Raw genomic sequence first — 20,101 nt, 5'->3', positions numbered from 1 at the left:
ACTTGACAAACCTGTTCTTTTGTTGTCTGAATAGCTGTTTCTATTGATAGGAACTGCTAGCTTGGGGGAGGGAAGCAGTTGTGAAACTAGGGCCTTTTATGCTGCTTGTGCATGGTGCACGTTTGAAAGCAGGCATCTACTTTCCAAAGGCTCGGAATTTTCTGTTGCTTAGGAACAAAAGTATCACTAATGACATCATAAGAGCTGACTGGAAAATCACAGGGGCAGGGTAAGTCACCCTCTCTCAAAGCAGATCACCCTTATTTTAAATTCCAGCTGGAGTTTTTAGAATCTGTGGGCTGTGAAAAGTGGGGGTGGGGAAGGAGTGTCATTATAATCCACATTTTTGGTTCCAAACACTGGCAAATGATTCCTTATTTGGAGAAGATTAGTGGGAAAAGAAACTTGCTAGCAGATAAAGCATGGGCATAAGTACTACAAAGTCCACTCCAGAGGTAGCAAGTGACTTCAAGTTTCTCCGTGTCACACACACACACACACACACAGAGAGAGAGAGAGAGAGAGAGAGACTTAGCAATCTCACAAAGCTATTTTTTAAAAGCCTTTTCTCTAACATTTTGTGTAAAATAGCCTGTGCAGATAGATATCAGGAGTGCTATTTTCAAAACAAAGCAAAACAAAATGTGCAAGGGAGAAAATTTCTTGAAGATCCATTTTAATCTAATGCTACTTCTTAGCAGAAAGCAAACAACTCAGTTAAGCTGTTAGTTTTATCCAGCAATATATGAAGGTTGTCAGTTATGTTAATGGAGAACATCTTAATTCCAGGACAAGGTTTGTGCCTCTCTCAGGCCAATTATACATGTAGATGAGGGGTTCTCAACTTTTTTGTTTCGATGTAACCCTTTGACACTTTGGTGAAGCCTAAGTGAAGCCTTCCCGTAATAGCAGTGTGTCTTCCCATAACAGCAGTAAGTGTCACACCCTTTCTTAGCAACGCATCCAGTAACTACAGTAATTTCAAAATTGTGATGAGCTTAAATAATATTTCTAGATATCTGCAACAATAGTAATGTGACATGAAAGTATGTATGGTTTTTATTGGTAACAAATTACTATATTCATAATTCAAATAAATGCTAGAGAAGTTAGTGAAAGTAATTTTTTCACCTTATCATGGTGCATAGACGCTACTGAAACCTATGCACAGATCCTTTGGGAGTCTTTGGACCCAGGCTAAGAACCCCTAATGTAGACAAATGTGTAGCTTGAATGTACAGCTACAGGGGCAGTGGTGAATAGTGCTATTCAGGAGTGCTTTTTACAAAAGGGATACTGCAAAATCCACAAAAGAGGAATACCTTTATTGGCCAACCAAAAAGCAAGAGGTACACCTGGTAACCTTTCAAAGCTCTACTGGTTTCTTATTCAGACAAAAGATGCTTTAAAAATCATATAGAAGAAAAATGATGATAGTAGTCACAGGCCTACGTTTACATCAAATGTTGTTTCCGTTGTAATTCAGTTGTTATGTACCTTGATATGCTGCAGTGGTTTTTAAAATTAATAGCTGTCATGATATGAGAGTAGTTTTCAATATATGGGAGAGTGTAACCCTTATTACTCTGCCAAAGTCCTAATATCCTTAAACCTGTGCTGTAAGTCCTGTAAATCCTTGATCCGTCAAGAGGACAACAACCTTGTACTCTTTCTGATTGATTTGGTCCTATATTATATTGCATGTATAGGGTATGTGAGCCATTGTAGTGTAGTGGTCTTAGTGTTGGACAAGGAATCTGGGAGATCAAGGTTCAAATTCCCTCTCAGCCATGAAAGCCAACTGGGTGACATTGGGCATGTCATACTCTCTTCAACCTCAGTCTCAGTTTGCACTCTAAACAAATCTTGAAAAGATAATCCTATGTTCACTTTAAAGTTCACCTTAGGGTCACCATAAATTGGGAATTAATTGCAGGCACACAGCAACAACAACAACAACATTTATTGCTAGTTGCATTTTGTTCATCCCTTAGTTAATAAATTTCTGCTTAAGTTTTCCATATTCCACATCCGCTAATCTAATTTGAATATTACGTAAATTATAATTATGGATATTATTAATTTGCATTCTACTTACGGAAATTCAATACAGTAATACTTTCATTGTTTTTGTTTTCTTTTTGTCATGTTTCAGCCTTAGGATCATTTTTACTAACTGATCTTCTGAGAGAAATATTTAAATGCTGGGCTTGGAATAGAAATCCTTAGTTCAAATCCATTTCATCATGGAATCTATCATGTGACCTTGGTCTATCATGATCTTTCCACAAATCTTACAGGGTTGCTATCAGGGTAATAGCAAAGCAGTAAAGTGTCCATGTACAGAGGTGGTGTTGGTAGTGGTGATGACGGTGGTAATGTTAATGGCATTTTATCATGCATATGTATTTCTATTGTATTCTTTTCTCTCTTTTTTGCCAGCACTTTTTTATTGATGGCAAAAAGATACAGATCCATGTAAATATCCATGTAAGCCCTGATCATGCTTGCCATGTAACTCACAAGGGCAAAAGCAGAGTGAGATTAAGATGAATTTACAATCCACACTTCCTTCCCTTGCATATTTACTAACTTTGTACCTATATTTGTTGCTTGTTATACACTGCCACTGTACCACTTATCTTTTTGTCCCTCTTTCCCTTTCTCTTGCTTCACCTTGTGTCTTCACAATACTTCTCTTCCTTACTGCCCAGCTCACCTCTTTCCTTTCTTTGCACCTTTGCCATGCTCCCTATGTTCCTGAAATCTAGCACTTTCATCTCCTACTTTCACTTTACTCCCTGCTTCATCTTGTACTCCCACTCCTCCTTCTCTAGCACTTTATTATCTATCTCTCTTGTTTTTGCACCCTCCTATTACACTTGCCAAAATTTCTTTCCTTATTTCCTTTGCCTAACATTTACCTCACTTCTTTGCTATGCCTCTCAGTCTTATTTCTTGGTTCCTCAGCACGATGATCATAACTGGATTAGCCCAGACCTGACATTTATAATGTCAATTGAACCATTAGCTAATATTATTAGAAAGAAAGAAGAAATGACAGATTATGTAACAGGAAAAGAAGAATGAAAAATAAATTTATTTGCTGATGATGCTCTAATTATTACAGAACAGCCTTTCAAACAATTAAAACTATTAGTTATGGTTAATAATTTTGAAAAGATGTCAGGATTTAAAAGTAATAGAGTAAAATCAGAAATAACATTTAGAAATACAGTTTGAGAGGAACAAAAGCAAATCCAGATAACAACAGGATTAAAGTTAGATGTGAAGTAAGTGAAATATCTTGGAGTAAATATAATCACAAATATAAAGAACATGGTTCAAGGGAATTATAACCAATTATGGAAGAAAATAAATAAACAAGTGGGAAAAGCAATATTGGATTACCCTAACATGGATTAGGGTATTCAAGATAATAATTCTCCCTAAATTACTGCTCTTTTTCCAAACTATTCCAGAAGAGATACCAATAACTATATTATTAAATTGATATAGTAAAATAAAATAATAGATTTCAAGGAAACAGAAAAGTAGGATTTCTAATACATTATTATATACTCATCAAGAAAAAGGAAAGTGGGGATTGTCTGGATGGAAAAATATTTTGAGGCTTTCCAAACCCAAAAAGGGTCTGTATCTTCAGTAGTCACTGCTAACTTCACAGGTGGTCAGAAACAGTCTCCCACCAAGTTCTTCTCAATAAAGTCTAAAGTCAGACAGTGTGTCTAAACTAAAATACTTTATTAAAAGAAAAATACTTTATTAAAAGAAAGAAAATGTAACAGGAAACAGTCATGAGGTTTTTGTCAAGTCTAATTTGTCATCTAAAATTCTCCCCTTAATACTAGAATAATAACCCCTCCTGTGACAATCAATTATAGGCAATGATTCGTTCCAAAGTTCCCACCAAGGCATTAATTATTGATGTAATAACGAACCATCCAGAATTATCCACATGTCCCCTGTTTTGGGAACCAAACCATATTCCCACACCCCCAACCATAACAATAATTCAATAACACAACACAACCATATCTATCCACCTGCTATCAACTTCTTGTCCACGAGTGAAAGCTTAACAAATATAACAGTTTAAGTAACATACAATAATCAAACAGCACATATATCCTAACACTATACCACATCAATTAGCATTAAGTGAAAACTAACTTAAGTATAGCAATACAGCATTATGTCAATACTAATTTAACTTCACTACAACAGTACTAAAATTACAAATAACAATACAATACTAATTCTAGCCAGCCTATTTTCTTTTAAACTGCCTAGTTTATCTTCACTACCATAGCAACCATTCCTATCCTCCTCCACCCCTCCTTATTTCCTCTAGGAGCTGAATGTCTCTAGCTGACCATGAATTAACCCTTTCAGCATTACTTTAACAGCAGCCACATCCAATCACATACACTTTATATTTTAACCCCTTTAGCATAACACTTTATTTTTACAATTACTTTTCCTCTTTAATAATAATTTATGTCAGAACTATCCTGGTTCTAACAGGCTTCCCCCTCAAAGGTAACCTTCCCCCCTCAACGCAATCACCTAAATTTTAATATAACCTCATATATGAGATATTGGATCAATCTATCAATATCAGCATATATAACTTTTGTCTATTTAATCAAATCCATAAACAATATGTGTATAGGTTCAGAGGGTCATCCATTCAATTAAATTTGACTGTGTTCTTAATTAAAACATCCCAAACAACATCAACCTTAATCATAATCTATTATTTAAACATAGCATAAAAATCCAAATGTTATTTGCATACATTAAATCAACAACCATGATATGTACTCACCACCATTTTTGGTTTGAAGGAGTTGAGGACTTCTGCCAAACTTGTTGCTTACCACAACTTATTCCTTCAGTAGCTCATAGCTTTTCTTTTTGAGCAGCTGGTTCATACAGTAGGTGGAATAATCATCGGCAAAAGTTAGTTAATAGTGATTCTCAACTTTAGACAGTGTCAGAATTGGCCCTTTATTACTATGGTCCTGTAATTTGGAGAGTGTTAGAACTCCAGTGATTTCTCTCAAGGCCCCTGAAGAAGGCCTTGTGTGGCCAAAATGCATTGGGCTTTTTAAACACTATAAATACTGGATAAACAGTTGACCATCTTAGAGCACATGGATCTCCTTTTCGTTTGCTGATTGTCAGAATTGGACCATGTAGATCACTGTGAACTAACTGCAGTGGTTTTCTTGCTCTGGTTGCATTGTTCTTTGGAATGGAAGGCCTGGTGCCTTTCCCCTTTATACAGTGCACACACCTTGAGATATCAAATTTACAACCTTGCAGCTTTAAGCCTTTTGTCAAATAATTTCTTTCCAAATCCATTCCTATGGAAATGGTCTAGTCTTTTATGTCAAAGATGAGAACAATTAGCAGCTGCAGCTGCAGCTGCATCATGTCCATTTGTTCTTTGGTACAGTCAAGTTCAAAGACACATTTTTTCTTAAATGGTCTGGCATACAGTTTTCCATTGTAGGTTATTGTGCATAAGTCACCACTGAAATGCACATCAAGGCATTTGTCTGTTAGAACAGAGACTCTTAAAATATTTCCATCAAAGCCTAAAACATATAGGACATTTATGCTTTAATTCAGTTATTGCCATTCTCTGTGTTACAGTGTATAGTCTCCTTCGGCTATAAAGTTCAAAAACAACTGTCAGCAATTTCCACACTTTGATCAGGGACGTAGCCGGGAGGGGGGGGTCCGTAGGGTCCAGATGTGGAAAAACGAATGGCATGCGCTGCTGCACCGCTGTGCCCCAGCCCCATTATAATGCTGGCACTTAGTCTGGACCCCCCCCCCCCCGCCCTTCCTAAAATCCTGGGTACATCCCTGCTTTGACCATGAAAGGAATTGTCAGGAACTAGTTGTACCATTAGACCCAGTAATTCAGGGTTCTGTGGATGATCAGCAAACTTTATTCTGAAATCAAGGAGATGTAGCTAGTATGACATCTTGGACAGAACTAAAAACTGAGAACACATACAACAAACATATTTTATTTGCTTGTTTAATTCATTTTTATGCTGCCTTTCTCCTAAAAAGGGACCTAAGGCAGCTCACAAGATTAAAAACACCCTTAAAACAATAAAAAACCAATTAAAATAACCCAAAAAACATCTTGGGATAGACATATTGGCCATATAGCAAATCCAATAACATCCAAATGATGATACCTTTATTGAGACAACCAAAATGCATAATTACATGTCGCAAGCTTTCGAAGTCACACTGGCTTCTTCACCAGGCAAACAGGACAAAGAATTGAAGATATTAGTCATAGGCCTGCATTTTCTGTTTCTGGTCTTAGTTCAGATGGTAGGGAGGGCTATCTGCAGGTTGGCACATTCCCCTTTGGCCATGTGGTCACTGGTAGATTTTCAAAGTCAAGGAAATTTAATGTCCATTTGCAATTCAAAGAAGATGTTTCCTTGGAATCCAGCATGTTTTAGGTGGAGAATACTGAATTTGTCAAGCAATCTTCATGTTTTTCATCCGGAAAACTTTAGGTGGTGTAGAGGTAAAGCATGCCAATCAGTGCCAATATTAGAAAAAAAGCTTTAATTATCAGCAGCAGCAGCAGCAGCAGCCTGCCTCTCCCTTTGTTGGAGGCACAAGTTTCATATGACCAGGTCCCAGTGCACTGGCTCTCTCTATAGGATTCCATAGTATAGGAAATGCATTTTGGTTGCCTCGATAAAGCTAAAATTGTTAGGATGTTACTGGATTTGCTATATGGCATACACAGCTACCCCTAGATATTTTTTGGATTTCAAGATACCACATTTTAGCTGTCACAGGGGAATCCTACAGAGAGAGCCAGTGCACTGGGACCTTGCCTTCTCCTGCAGATCTTAGGGCTCTAGCAGGTTCATATGGGGAGATATGGTCTTTCACATAGTCTGGGCCTAAGCCATGGAGGACTTTATAGGTCATGGCCACCACTTTGAATTGTGCCCAGAAACAAACCAGTAGCCAGTGAAGCAGTTTCAATGAGGGAGTTTTATGCTTCCTATAACTGGCCCCTGTCAGCAATCTGGCTGAGGTGTTTTGAACCTGCTGAACTTTCTGAACAGTTTTCAAAGGCAGCCTACATAGATGCATTGCAGTAGTCCAAAAAGGATGTAATCAAGGCATGTGTCACCATAGCCAGATCTGACATCTCAAGTAATGGCACAGCTGGTGCACTAGTTTTAGCTGTGAGAATGCACTCCTTGCCACTATTGAAACCTAGGCATCCAGGCTCAGAGTGGAGTCCAGGAGCTAGCCTGAGATTTCAGGCAAAGTCCCTATTCCCTGATCTGCCTTATGACTGAACAGTGTTGTCTGGATTAAGTTTCAGTTTGTTTGCTCTCATCCAGTCCATTACTGACAGCAGACACTGGCTCAGTACAGAGACAACTTCCTTGGAATTATTTGGAAAGGAGAGATAGAGTTGGGTGCATACTAGTGACACCTCAATCCAAATCTCCAGATGACAGCTCCCAGCAGTTTTGATGTAAATAACAGGGAACAAAACAGAACCCTGTGGGACTCCACAGGCCAATGGCCAAGGAGTTGAACAGGAGTCCCCTAACACCACCTCCTGGGGCTTAACTCTAGGAAAGACTGGAATCACTGTATAACAGTGCCCCCAAATCCCATCCCAGAAAAGCAGCTCAGAAGGATACCATGGTTGATGATATTGAAAGCTGCTGAGATGTCTAGTACGATGAACAGAGACACACTCCCCCTGTCCAGTTCTCTGCATAAGTAATCCACCAAGGCAACAAAAGGTCTCTGTCCCATAGCCGGGTCTGAAACCAGATTGAAATGGTTCTAGATAATCTGTTTCATCCAGAAACCCCTGGAGTTAGGAGGCTACCACTTGCTCCAGAACCTTGCCCAAGAATGGACTATTAGAGACTGGCCAATAGTTATCCAGAACAGTGAGATCCAAAGAGGTCTTTATCAGTAACAGTCTCACCACAGCTGCCTTTAGGCAGGATGGAAATTTGCCTTGGTGCAGTGAAGCATTCACCACACCCCTTACCCACTCAGCCATTCTTCCTCTAGGTGCTTTCAGAAGCCAGGAAGGGCAAGAATCCAGTATACACATAGTGGTCCACACTTCTCCAAGGATCCTGTTCATATTCTCAGGCTGCACAAATTGAAACTTATCCAATAATACAGGACAAGCAGGTGCCAAGATTACATCCACTGGGCCTGTGTCAACTACAGCATCCAAGAGAGTGAATCCAAGCAATTTTGCCTGCAAAGTGTCTTGCAAATTCTTCACAGCAAGCTATCAAGTGGTCTTTTAAGGTCATCACACAGGCCATTAAGAACGGGCCCGGCCCAGAAAAAAGGGGGCAGGAATGGAGCAGAAGGGGGAAAGGACACATATTACTGCATGCTTCAACACCGCCACTTACGGAAGTGCCCGTTCCATTCCAAGTGTTCCTGAAAATTGGCCTCTGGGAGACAGATTTGGAATGGAACAGGCACTTCCAGTGACAGCAGTGTTCCAGCGCGTGGTAATATTTGCCCATTCTGCTCCATTCCCGCCCCCTTTTGTTCTGTGCCGGGCCCATTCTAAAGGGCCTGTGTGATGACCTTACGAGTTTTCTTCTTGGGGGCCAGAATGTAAAAGGCCCTTGGCCACTCATAACAGCTCCACTGTATGACATTGGAAAGTATAATCTCTTCATTGCAACCATCACCATGGCATAGGCTTTCTAATGAGCTGTAGCCCATGTTTGGATGATTTTGATAAGCCTATCAAAAGCATTAGTTCCACTTTACAAAATTGGCAGGCTCAATCATTTCATTGTTCTCAGAAACATTGGTTCTTCTTTGTCTGTTTTCCTCCTTTCCCAGGCGAGCCTTGCCTAGTTGTTCTGACTATCACAGCAGTTGATAACAAAGGCCTGTTACAGACAGCCAAAATAAAGCTGCTTCGAGTCACTTTGGAGGTATGGTATTTCAATGATACATGCGTCCTAAGAGTCCAAAGGCCGCACCAAAGCCACGCTCCAGTCCTAAGGACTGGAGTGCAGCTTTGGTGAAGCTTCCAGACTCTTAAGACTCATGCATCATTAAAATACCATACTTCCAAAGTGACTCGAAGCAGCTTTATTTTGGCTGTCTGTAACAGGCCAAAGGCCTTCACAAGCTTTACCAAGCATTCAGTGAAATCTCATTATGATTCAAGCCTTGTCTCTGCAGCTACCTTAGAATGTGTAGTTAACATGTTAAAATATATGTTACCTATTTATTTAACATATACAACAAATCTGTATTTCCCCCTCCTCTTATTTCTTCTTCAATTCTCAATCCTTCAGCCCCAACTTCCCTCTTACTAGCTTTATCCCTATGTCTTTCTCTCTTTTCTCTTTCCAGTTTTTTAAATTTTTTATTATTTTGGGATTCAGCTCTTCATTCTAATATTTCTCTATTCCTGCTTAGAAATTCTTTTGCCTTAGATATTGAATTCAGTATATATCTATTCTGTTCAAAATAGAAAGATAGTCCTTCTTCTTTCTCCCACTTGTTCACAATTCCTTTTCTTTTTAATATCTCAGTTACAAAATTGTATTCTATTCTTTTCCTCAAGGCGCTTTGTGGTATGTCTTTAAATATTTGAATTTCTTCACCTTCTGTTTGTTATTTTTCTGTAAAATTTTGTTGCAGTACTATTTCTTTTACCCTTTTACTCACTAAAAAACCTCAATGTCACATGGTAGGTTCCCCCCCCCCCGCCGTTCTCAAATTCAGGTGGAATGCATTATCAATTTTAAGGTCAAGCTGTCCTTTGTCCCAACCTATATAATCTGCTAGTGCAGGTATGATTCTATTATAGCGATCTTCTTCTGGGTTTTCCTTTAAACTTCCTATTTTTATACATTTATTTCTATTTTATTTTTTTTTTTTTTTTTTTATTTTTTTTTTTTTTTTTGTCTCTGTCAATAGGGTCGTGGTTGCTTCTCTTTCCTCCTTAACTTCTAGAAGAGATTCAGTTGAGGGGTTGTTTTTTTGTTTTGTTTGTTTTGTTTGCTGTCTGGGTGATTGCTCTTGTTGATCTCCTTCCTTTTTATTCCTATTTAAATATGTGTTCTTTTTTATTTTTATTTTATTTTCCCTTTAATTTTCTCTTTTCCTTTTCTCTCCCCTCACTCACTCTTAATTTTTTTATTCTCTATTCTTCTCTACTCCTTTTCCTTTTCCTTTATTATTTCTTTCTCTCCTCCAATTTGTTGTTTTAAATGTATTATTCTTTAATTAAAAATAAGAAAAAGAAAGTTTTTTCTTTTTCTTTTTAAATTGTTTAACTGTATCTGCCTATCTCTCTCTCTCTCTCTATATATATATATATATATATATATATATATATATATTTAAATTTTTTCTAATTTTTTCAAAATTATTCTTTCTTATTTATATTATTTTTTAATCTGGATCTAATTTTTTTTTTCTTCAGTTTGAATTTGTAGGGGAAAATAATATTTTGTATATGTGTGGGTATGTATATATGTATGAATTTACTTACTTTTATTCCACTATAATATTTTCTATACCTGCAAATTAAATTTTTAATATTTTTTACTTCAAATTTTTACTCAAATTTAAATACTAGATGGCACTCTTACCACATACCACTTGTCTCGTCCACCTTCAGTCTGCAATCTTGCTTAGGAAATAAAAGAGAAAGATGAAAGAAATATGAAAAGTTAGCAAACCCCAATTGTAATGAGTAGTATCTTGGGTTAATACTTCCCACCAGGCAGCGGATTAGTGTTAAATTATGTTGGTACACTGCACATTTGTTGTTTTTTACCCCTAATCTGAATTCACTTGTTGATTTTCTGCAGACATTCCAAGGACACCTTACTTTATCTAGCACGCTCTTTCCAGACACCTGTACATTTCTAATTTATAATTCCATCTTATAATTTATAATTTAAAGATTGCTAAATTTGTGAGAGAAGGTAATATATCAGATACAATAAATTAGATAATAATTCATAAAGTTTACTTAGGGGAGGAAATAATAGAAAAGGAATTATTTCTAGTTGTTTACTCCTAGCTTAAATCAGATATCAACAGTTTGTGTCTTACTATTTGAGTAAAAAATCACTAGGGCCTGTTACAGACTGCCCAAATAAAGCTGCTTCGGGTCTCTTTGGAGGTATGCAATTTAAATGATGCCTGGGTCCTAAGAATCCAGAGGTCGCGCCAAAGCCACACTCCATTCCTAAGCACTGGAGCGCAGCTTTGGTGCCGCTTCCGGATTCTTAGGATGCACTCATCATTTAAACAGCATGCCTCCAAAGAGACCCCAAGCAGCTTTATTTTGGCAGTCTGGAACAGGCCTATGTAAATCCTTCGGCCTGAGAGGGAGTGAACAGGCAGGCCTAGCTCTGTCAGGGCTAGTCTGAAGAAGAAGAGCCCTCCCTCCAGTCCATCTGCCTTGGTCCAGGCCTCAGAGGGAGAGAATAACCACGGGACCTCACCCCCTTTCCCACTACCATTCCCTTCTCCTTTTGTGTCGTGTCTTTTAGATTGTAAGCCTGAGGGCAGGGAACCATCTAATTAAAAATAATAATTGTAAGCTGCTCTGATAGCCTTTAGGCCTGAAGGGTGGTATAAATACCATAAACAAATAAATAAAAATAATATGTATTTTCCCCCTAACCCTTTATTTAATTAGCGTCAGCTTATAGAAAGTCTCTATTATCCTCAATTAACTAAAAAAAGGGAGATAATTGTTAACTATTGTTAACTGCAATATTGTGTCCAGTTCTGGGCCCCACAGTTCAAAAAGGACATTGAGAAACTAGAGCATGTCCAAAGGAGAGCAACTAAAATGGTGAAAGGTCTGGAAACCATGTCCTATGAGGAATGACTTAGGGAGCTGGGAATGTTTAGTCTGGAGAAGAGAAGGTTACGACTTGATATGATAGACCTGTTTAAATATTTGAAGGGATGTCATATTGAGGAGGGAGCAAGCTTATTTTCTGCTGCTCCAGAGAACAGGATCCAGAACAATGGATGCAAGCTACAGAAAAAGAGATTCCACCTCAACTTTAGGAGGAACTTCCTGACAGTAAGGGCTGTTCAACAGTGGAACACACTCCCTCGGAGTATGGTGGAGTTTCCTTCCTTGGAGGTCTTTCAACAGAGGCTGGATAGCCATCTGTCAGGGATACTTTGATTAAGAGTTCCTGTGTGGCAGGGGGGTCAGACTGGATTGCCCTTGTGGCCTCTTCCAACTCTATGATTCTATGACTCTATGATTCTAGGCCATTCTTCTCAGCTCTTCTGGGTCCTGTTCTCTGGGGCAACAGAAAACAAGCTTGCTCCCTCCTCAATATGACATCCCTTCAAATATGAAGAGCAGGCCGGCCCAGCGTCATCAGGGGCTGGCCTGAAGACTGAGTGTCCTCCCTCCATAACTGTCATCTTTCGGCCGTTGAGGGAGAGAGCAGGCCAGCCCAGCGTCATCAGGGGCTGGCCTGAAGACTGAGTGTCCTCCCTCCATAACTGTCATCTTTCGGCCGTTGAGGGAGAGAGCAGGCTGGCCCAACGTCATCAGGGGCTGGCCTGAAGATACAGTGTATCTTAATTGTAGATTTTTCTTGTACTGTTATATAATTTTCTTGTACACCGCTATGATCTATTTGGAATAGCGGTTTATAAATAAAACATATTATTATTATTATATTTAAACAGAGCTATATTATTATTATTATTATTATTATTATTATTATTTATATACCACCTTTCCAAAGGATCAAGGCGGTTTACAAAATTACATAAAGAAATATATAAAATACATAAGCAATTTACATAAGCAAGTACATAAATTACCTAAACAATACTTAACGTATATAAACTAAAATTCCATCCCTCATTCCTTAACTAAAATACAAGCATCAAATTCTAAATTAAATTCATTAGATATTTAAAATAGATACATTTAAAATAAGCCCCAGGGACATTGGTGCCACGCTTCCTCAGCTGATGGTGTTGCTGGAGGAGTCAGGGAGGTGTTTCAAAGCTTCTAGAGACTCAGGAACACTGCTGCCAGGCTGTCTCAGCTGATGGAGTTGCTGGAGGAGGCAGGGAAGTGTTTCAAAGTTTCTAGAGCCTTAAGAACGCTGCTGCCAGGCTGTCTCAGTTGACGGAGTTGCTGGAAGAGGCAGGGCAGATGTTTTAAAGGCTCCAGAGCCTCAGGAACGCTGCTACCAGGCTGCCTCAACTGATGGAGTTGTTGGAGGAAGCAGGGCAGATGTTTTAAAGGCTCCAGAGCTTCAGGAACGCTGCTGCCAGGCTGTCTTAGCTGATGGAGTTGCTGGAGGAGGCAGGGCAGATGTTTTAAAGGCTCCAGAGCCTCAGGTACACTGCTGCCAGGCTGTCTCAGCTGATGAGAGTTGCTGGAAGAGGCAGGGCAGATGTTTTAAAGGCTGCAGAGACACAGAAACACTGATGCCATGCTGTCTCATCTCTTAACCTTTTCTTCTCCAGGCTAAACATCCCCAGCTCTCTTAAGTCATTCCTCATAGAGCATAGTTTCCAGACCCTTCACCATTTTAGTCACCCTCCTTTGGACATGTTGCAGTTTCTCAACATCCTTTTTGAATTGTGGTGCCCAGAACTGGACACATTATTCCAGGTGGGCCCTGACCAAAGCATAATAGAGTAGCACTACTACTTCCCTTTATATGAAGTATAAAGTATATGAAGGGATGGCATATTGAAGATGGAGCAAGCTTGTTTTCTGCTGCTCCAGAGACAAGAACACAGAACAAATAATGCAAGCTACAGGAGAAGAGATTCCATTAGGAGAAACTTCCTGACAGTAAGAGCTGTTTGACAGTGGAATGCACTCCCTCAGAAAGTGCTGGAGTCTCCTTCTTTGGAGGTCTTTAAACGAAGTCTGGATGTTGGGGGTGCTTTGATTGTGAGTTCCTGCATGGCAGAGGTTGGACTGGATGATAGAGAAGATCCTAAAGAGTAAAAATATTCAAATGAGCCCCAAAGTTAGAATTGTCCAAGCCATTGTACTCCCAGTAGCTATGTATAAATGTTAGAGCTGGACTGTGGAAAAAAACACATAAAAAGAAAATCAACCAATTCTATGATTCTATGTGGTGTTGAAGAAGAGTGCTGATGATATAGTGGACAGCCATAAAGACAAACAAATGGATCCTTTGGCAAGTCAGGCCAGAAGTACTGCTGGAGGCCAGAATGATTAAACTGAGGCTCTCGTATTTTGGCCACATTATCAGAAGGCATGACTCATTGGAAAAGAGAATAATACTGAGAAAGTTAGAGGGTAGAAGAAGGAGAGGTAGATTGCACACCTGGCTAGACTCAGTTTGAGAGGACACAGGCATGAGTCTGCAGGAAATGAGCAGAGCAGTAGAGGACAGGGAGACTTGGAAGTGTCTCATTCACAAGGTTGTCATAAGTCAAAGTCAACTCTAGGGCAGCTAGCCACAACAACAACAACATCAACAACCAGTTCAGAAGGTTAGAGGGGGAAAGGTGTTAGGGAAGGGAGAATCCCAGCACAGATCTCATTCCTTCATATATGTGCACATATGTACACTAATCACTGAAAACACTGTTCAGGCTCACACAATAGCTTCAGCAGTCACTGAAGTCTCATACACTGTTACATAGGCACATTGATTCTTTTCAACACGTGGCTGGGCTTTAGCATCAAACTGAGATCCCTTCCCATTTCCCACCTAAGACTGCAGCCTGATCAAATTTTTTAAAAAAAACAAAAACCTCCTTTCATTCTGTCAGCCACCAAAACAGTAAAAGCCATCCATTGGCCAAGCTTCTGCTAGCTATGCTTGCTTTTGCTGCCACCCTAGCTTGCACACCTGCCCTCTCCATCTTTTCCCACACATGTTCACCTGGATTGTGGGTTCTTGTTCACAGCACAATTTCTCCCTCTCACTGGTTGGAGGAGAGGGTAGTCCATGCTTTCAGTAACCCACAGGATAATCACCAAAGGTTTGATGAGAATAGTTGAGAGGGAAAATGACTGCATGTTTTCTTCCATATTGGTTTTCGCCAAAAGGTCAGAGACTTTTGTGTGTGTGTGAGAGAGAGAGAGAGAGTGTGTGTGAGTGTATATGTGTGTGTGAGAGAGAGAGATCTAAGCCTACTGGTAGACATTAGGGAGCATGCATAGATTCTGGGTTCTGCTGTTGGGACTTGCCAGGACTCAGATTTTTTTTTCCAAGGCCCTGCTACCAGAAAGGATCATGGGTTGCAGCATTGGCACTTGTATTCCAGTTAATAGCTTGTATTGCATGCATGCGCCCACTGATATTCTCACCAGTCTCTCCTCCTTGCTTTTTGCTACATTCGCATTATACCAGCACAACACTTATTGGCATTTTCACACTGAGTCAGAGAGCCCTGGTGAAAGCTGGGAATGGGCGAGGATAGCTGCACAGATTTTAAAGTTATATAATATATATATAAATCAAATATCTACCAGTGAGACTTGCCTGAGATACATCTCAACTGGAGGTACAGCAGCTGTTTGTGACTTCAGCCAGCTTCTTGAGATTTGGCAACATTAGATCTAAGATGTGTTGAGATTTCTCTGCTTGTGTCTCCCTAGATTTTGTTCTGGGATTCTAGGATTATTACAAGGCCAAGGCATGCACAGGGCTACAGTGTGTCATTGAAATGAGCTGAAATGCATTATCTTCCATCTGATCATCACATCCACATACTTGTACATGATTAATGAGTAGTCAAAAAGCCTGAAGGGCTTGTATTGAAACCTTCTTAATAGGGGAATGTATTGCAGACAAATCTATGTCCTTTTTCAAACACTCATTCATCAACATAGTGATTTGATTCTTCACAATTAAATGATGACATTTTGGATCAGTGGGACTCAGCCAAGTGGAACTTATGTACTTCTCTGCTTCCTGGCAACTACAGAAACTACCAAAAACTTATTTCCAAAATGCACATCCTCAGTTTATCTAATTTAGATAATGGGTTCTTTTTTTTCAGAATTAGAGCCCAACACTTGGCTCTCTGAGCAGGGGTAAAACTATGGGAGGGGGTAAAATTAGAACAATGCATCACCAATAAAAATTCTGCCCCCAGCCAGTTTCCAAATTCCTAGCATTGCAGTAACTTAAAACTTCAGTTGATCTTTTAGAAATACAGCTTAGGCATCCAAAGAAAAGAAGCAGGAAAAGTACCAAGGTAATGCAAACACACCAAATGTATTTCTTTATTATTATTTATTAGAGTATTTATACCTCGCCCTTCAGCCCTAAAGGCTATCAGAACAGCTTACAATTATTATGACTTCTTGATATTTTCAGATGTCCATGTCTCGTAGAATCATAGAATAATAAGAGTTGGAAGAGACCACAAGGGCCATCTAGTCCAAACCCCTGCCATGTAGGAAATCTAAATCAAAGCATCCTCGACAGATGGCCATCCAGCCTCTGTTTAAAGACCTCTAAGGACGGAGACTCCACTACACTCCAAGGGAGTGTGTTCCAATGCCGAACACCCCTTTCTGTCAGGAACTTCCTCCTAATGTTGAGGTGGAATTTCTTTTCCTGTAGCTTGCATCCATTGCTCCGGGTCCTAGTCTCTGGAGCAGCAGAAAACAAGTTAGCTCCCTCCTCGATATGACATCCCTTCACTATACTTCTATTGATGCAGCCTAAAATCGCATTGGCCTTGTTAGCTGCTGGATTGCACTGTTGACTCATGTTCAATTTGTGGCCTACTTGGACTCCCAGATCCCTTTCACACATAGTCTCGTTCAGCCAGGTGTCATCCGTCCTATATCTGTTCATTTCATTTTTTCACCCTAAGTACAGTACCTTACATTTCTCCATGTTGAAATTCATTTTGTTAGCTTTGCCCCAGCTTTCTAATCTATTAAGGTCATTTTCAATTTTGATCCTGTCCTCAGGAGTATTAGCTACTCCTCCCAATTTGGTGTCATCTGCAAATTTGATAAGTATACTCCCAATTCTGTCATCCAAGTCATTGATAAAGATGTTGAATAGCACTGGGCCCAGGACAGAACCCCACTGTTCACTTCTCTCCAGGATGAAAAGGAGCCATTGTTGAGCCACCCTTTGGGTTCAACCAGTCAACCAATTACAAATCCATGTAACAGTTATGTTGTCTAGCCCACATTTCACTAGCTTGTTTGCAAGAATGTCGTAGGGAACTCTGTCAAAAGCCTTACTGAAATCACAATGGACTATATTCAAAGCATTCCCTTCATCTACCAAGCTGGTAATTATAGCAAAAAAGAAGAGATTATATTTGTCTGGCATGACTTCTTTCTCTGAAACCCACGTTGACTTTTTCTGGTTATTGAATTGCCTTCTTCTCTGTTTAATGATCTGCTCTAGAATCTTTCCTGGTATAGATGTCAGACTAACTAGATTATAATTATTGGGATCCTCTTTTTTCCCCTTTTTGGAGATGGGGGCAATGTTTGCCCTCCTCCAGTCTGCTGGGACTTCTGTTCTCCAGGAGTTCTCAAAGATTATTGCCAACGCCTCCGATATTACATTTGCTAGTTCTTTTAATACCCTTGGATGTAGTTCATCTGGTCCTGGAGACTTAAATTCATTTAGATTAACAAGATATTCCTGTACTATCTCTTTACATATTCTGTGCTGAAATTCCCCTATTCTGTCCTCTGCTCCATTATCCTCAAGTTGAGCACCCTTTTCCTTTTCTGAGAACACAGAGGCAAAGAAGGTGTTGAGGATTTCTGCCTTTTCTCTGTCCCGTTAGCATTTTTGCTGTCTTCTCAATGCAGTGGCCCTACCGTTTCCTTCTTTTTCCTTTTACTGCAGACATATCCAAAAAAGTCCTTTTTATTGTTCTTAACCTCTCTAGCATGCCTGAGTTCATTCGCTATTTGTTTGAATTCCTGTTTGGTGATTTTCCCATTTTTCCATTTCTTATACATGTTCTGTTTAAAACTTAGCTCAGTTGAAAGTTCCTTATTCATCCATCCTGGTTTCTTGAGACACCTCCTATTTTTCTTCCTCACTGGAACTGTTTGAAATTGTGCCTTCAGTATCTCCCTTTTGAGAAACTCCCATCCATCCTGAACTCCCTTCTCTTTTAGTATTCCTGACCATGGGATCACCCCCCGTATTTCTCTAAATTTACTGAAATCAGCTCTCCTAAAGTCTAGAATGCATGCCTAACTATGCCTGGCTTCTCCTTTCCATTGTATAACAAACTCCAGGAGAACATAGTCATTTCACACGTAATGATCCCACCACTTACACCTCATTAACCAAGTCAGCCTTGTTGGTTAGGATCAGATCTAAAATAGCTGACCCCCTTGTTGCCTCATCCACCTTTTGGAAAATGAAATTGTCTCCAAAGCAAGTGAGGAATTTGCTAGACCTTGAGGATTTGACTGAGTTTGAATTCCAACAAATATCAAGATAGTTGAAGTCACCCATCACTACTACATCTCTCCTTTCAGAGTGTGAAGTATTCTGTTCTAGAAAGGCATCATCAAATTCCTCCATCTGACTGGGGGGGTCTGTAGTAGACTCTCACCATAACATCCTTGTTGTTTCCCTCCCCTTTAATTTTTATCCAGATGCTCTCCAGCTGGCTTCTAGGATTGATGTCCTGGATCTCTTCACTGGTGTAAATGTCCCTGACATATAATGCTATTCCCCCTCCTGTCCTGTTTGGCCTGTTTCTCTTGAAAAGGTTATATCCCTCTATTTCTACATTCCAACCATGATACTCATTCCACCAGGTTTCAGTGAGGCCTATTATATCATATTGGCTTTGTTGTACTAGAAGTTCAAGCTCATCTTGTTTATTTCCCATACTCTGTGCATTAGTGTAGAGACATTTAAGACCATGTGTTCCCTTTACTTGCTGCTTGTGCAAAAAAAATTCCTCCCACTGTTGGGTCTTTGCACTGTTTGCATTCTTCCCTCTACGACAGTTTGACTATTTTCACCAGCCCTTTTGCCTTTCAGAATACTGTCTCCCTCCCCATATATCTCAGTTTATAGCCCTCCTGATCAAATTTTTGAGACTATTGGCTAAAATGCCAACTAGTGTGAGATGCAACTCATCGCTCGCCAGAAGTCCCCCCTCATGGAACCGCAGCCCATGATCAAAGAATCCAAATCATTCTTGATGGCACACTCTGCGGAGCCAGTTGTTTACATCTGCTATTTTCCTCTCTCTTCCTGGACTATGCCCTTCAACTGGCAGAAAAGACGAGATGACACCTTGTGCATCCATTTCTTTCAGCTTCCTACCAAGAGCCTCATAATCCCTTCTGATGTTCTGAAGGCTTTGCCTTGCAGTATCATTGGTTACCACATGGACCAAAAGAAAGGGGTATTGGTCAGTAGGCTTGACCAGTCTTGTAAGCCTGTCTGTCACATCACAGATCTTTGCCCCAGGGAAACAACACACCTCTCGAGACATCTTGTCAGGCCTACAAATCACTGCTTCTGTACATCTCAGCAAGGAGTCCCCCACTATGACCACACACTTGCTTCTAGGCTTAGCAGCAACTGTTCCCTCTGGTGGAACTCTCAAGGCTCTCCTGCTCTGTCCCTGCAGTCTGTCCATGCTGCTCTTCCTCATCCTCCTTGATAAGGGAAAGAGCTTTCAAATCGATTCTCTAGCTGCAAGCTCACAGAACAATCCCTTGTTGACCTAGTTCTCTGTGTGACATTCCTCCAGCTGTCTGACTCCTGTGTATGTGAAGTGACCTCCTCTGCCCCAGCAACTTCCTCTGTGTGGTCCCCATCCAAGACCGTTCATTCCATTCTGTCCAGGAAATTCTCTTGCTCCCTAATATGCTGAAATGTAGCTGCTGGACTTTCTCCTCCAAGAGTGCTACCAACTTGCACTTGGTGCATGTGAAGTTCTCCACATCTGTAGGCAAGAAGGCAAACATCCCACAAGTGTCGCAAGTGACTGCAGCAGTTCCATCAGTGTCCATACTGAGAAGTCTTAAGTAATCACTGAA

General features: G+C 40.0%; 1 protein-coding gene across 1 annotated transcript in view; it reads left to right on the top strand.

The window, feature by feature from the left end:
- The first annotated feature begins 214 nt into the window (after positions 1–214).
- The window catches only part of LRRC18 (leucine rich repeat containing 18), a 38,149-nt gene continuing 18,262 nt past the window's right edge, over positions 215–20,101 (top strand). Inside the window, exon 1 of the mRNA XM_042460069.1 lies at positions 215–229. The gene's annotated coding sequence lies outside the window, so the exon portion shown is untranslated. The remainder of the gene's footprint in view (positions 230–20,101) is intronic.

The sequence above is a fragment of the Sceloporus undulatus genome, chromosome 3, assembly GCF_019175285.1.
Source record: "Sceloporus undulatus isolate JIND9_A2432 ecotype Alabama chromosome 3, SceUnd_v1.1, whole genome shotgun sequence".
Classification (NCBI taxonomy): Eukaryota; Metazoa; Chordata; class Lepidosauria; order Squamata; family Phrynosomatidae; genus Sceloporus; species Sceloporus undulatus.
This window is presented reverse-complemented; position numbering and strand designations above follow the sequence as displayed.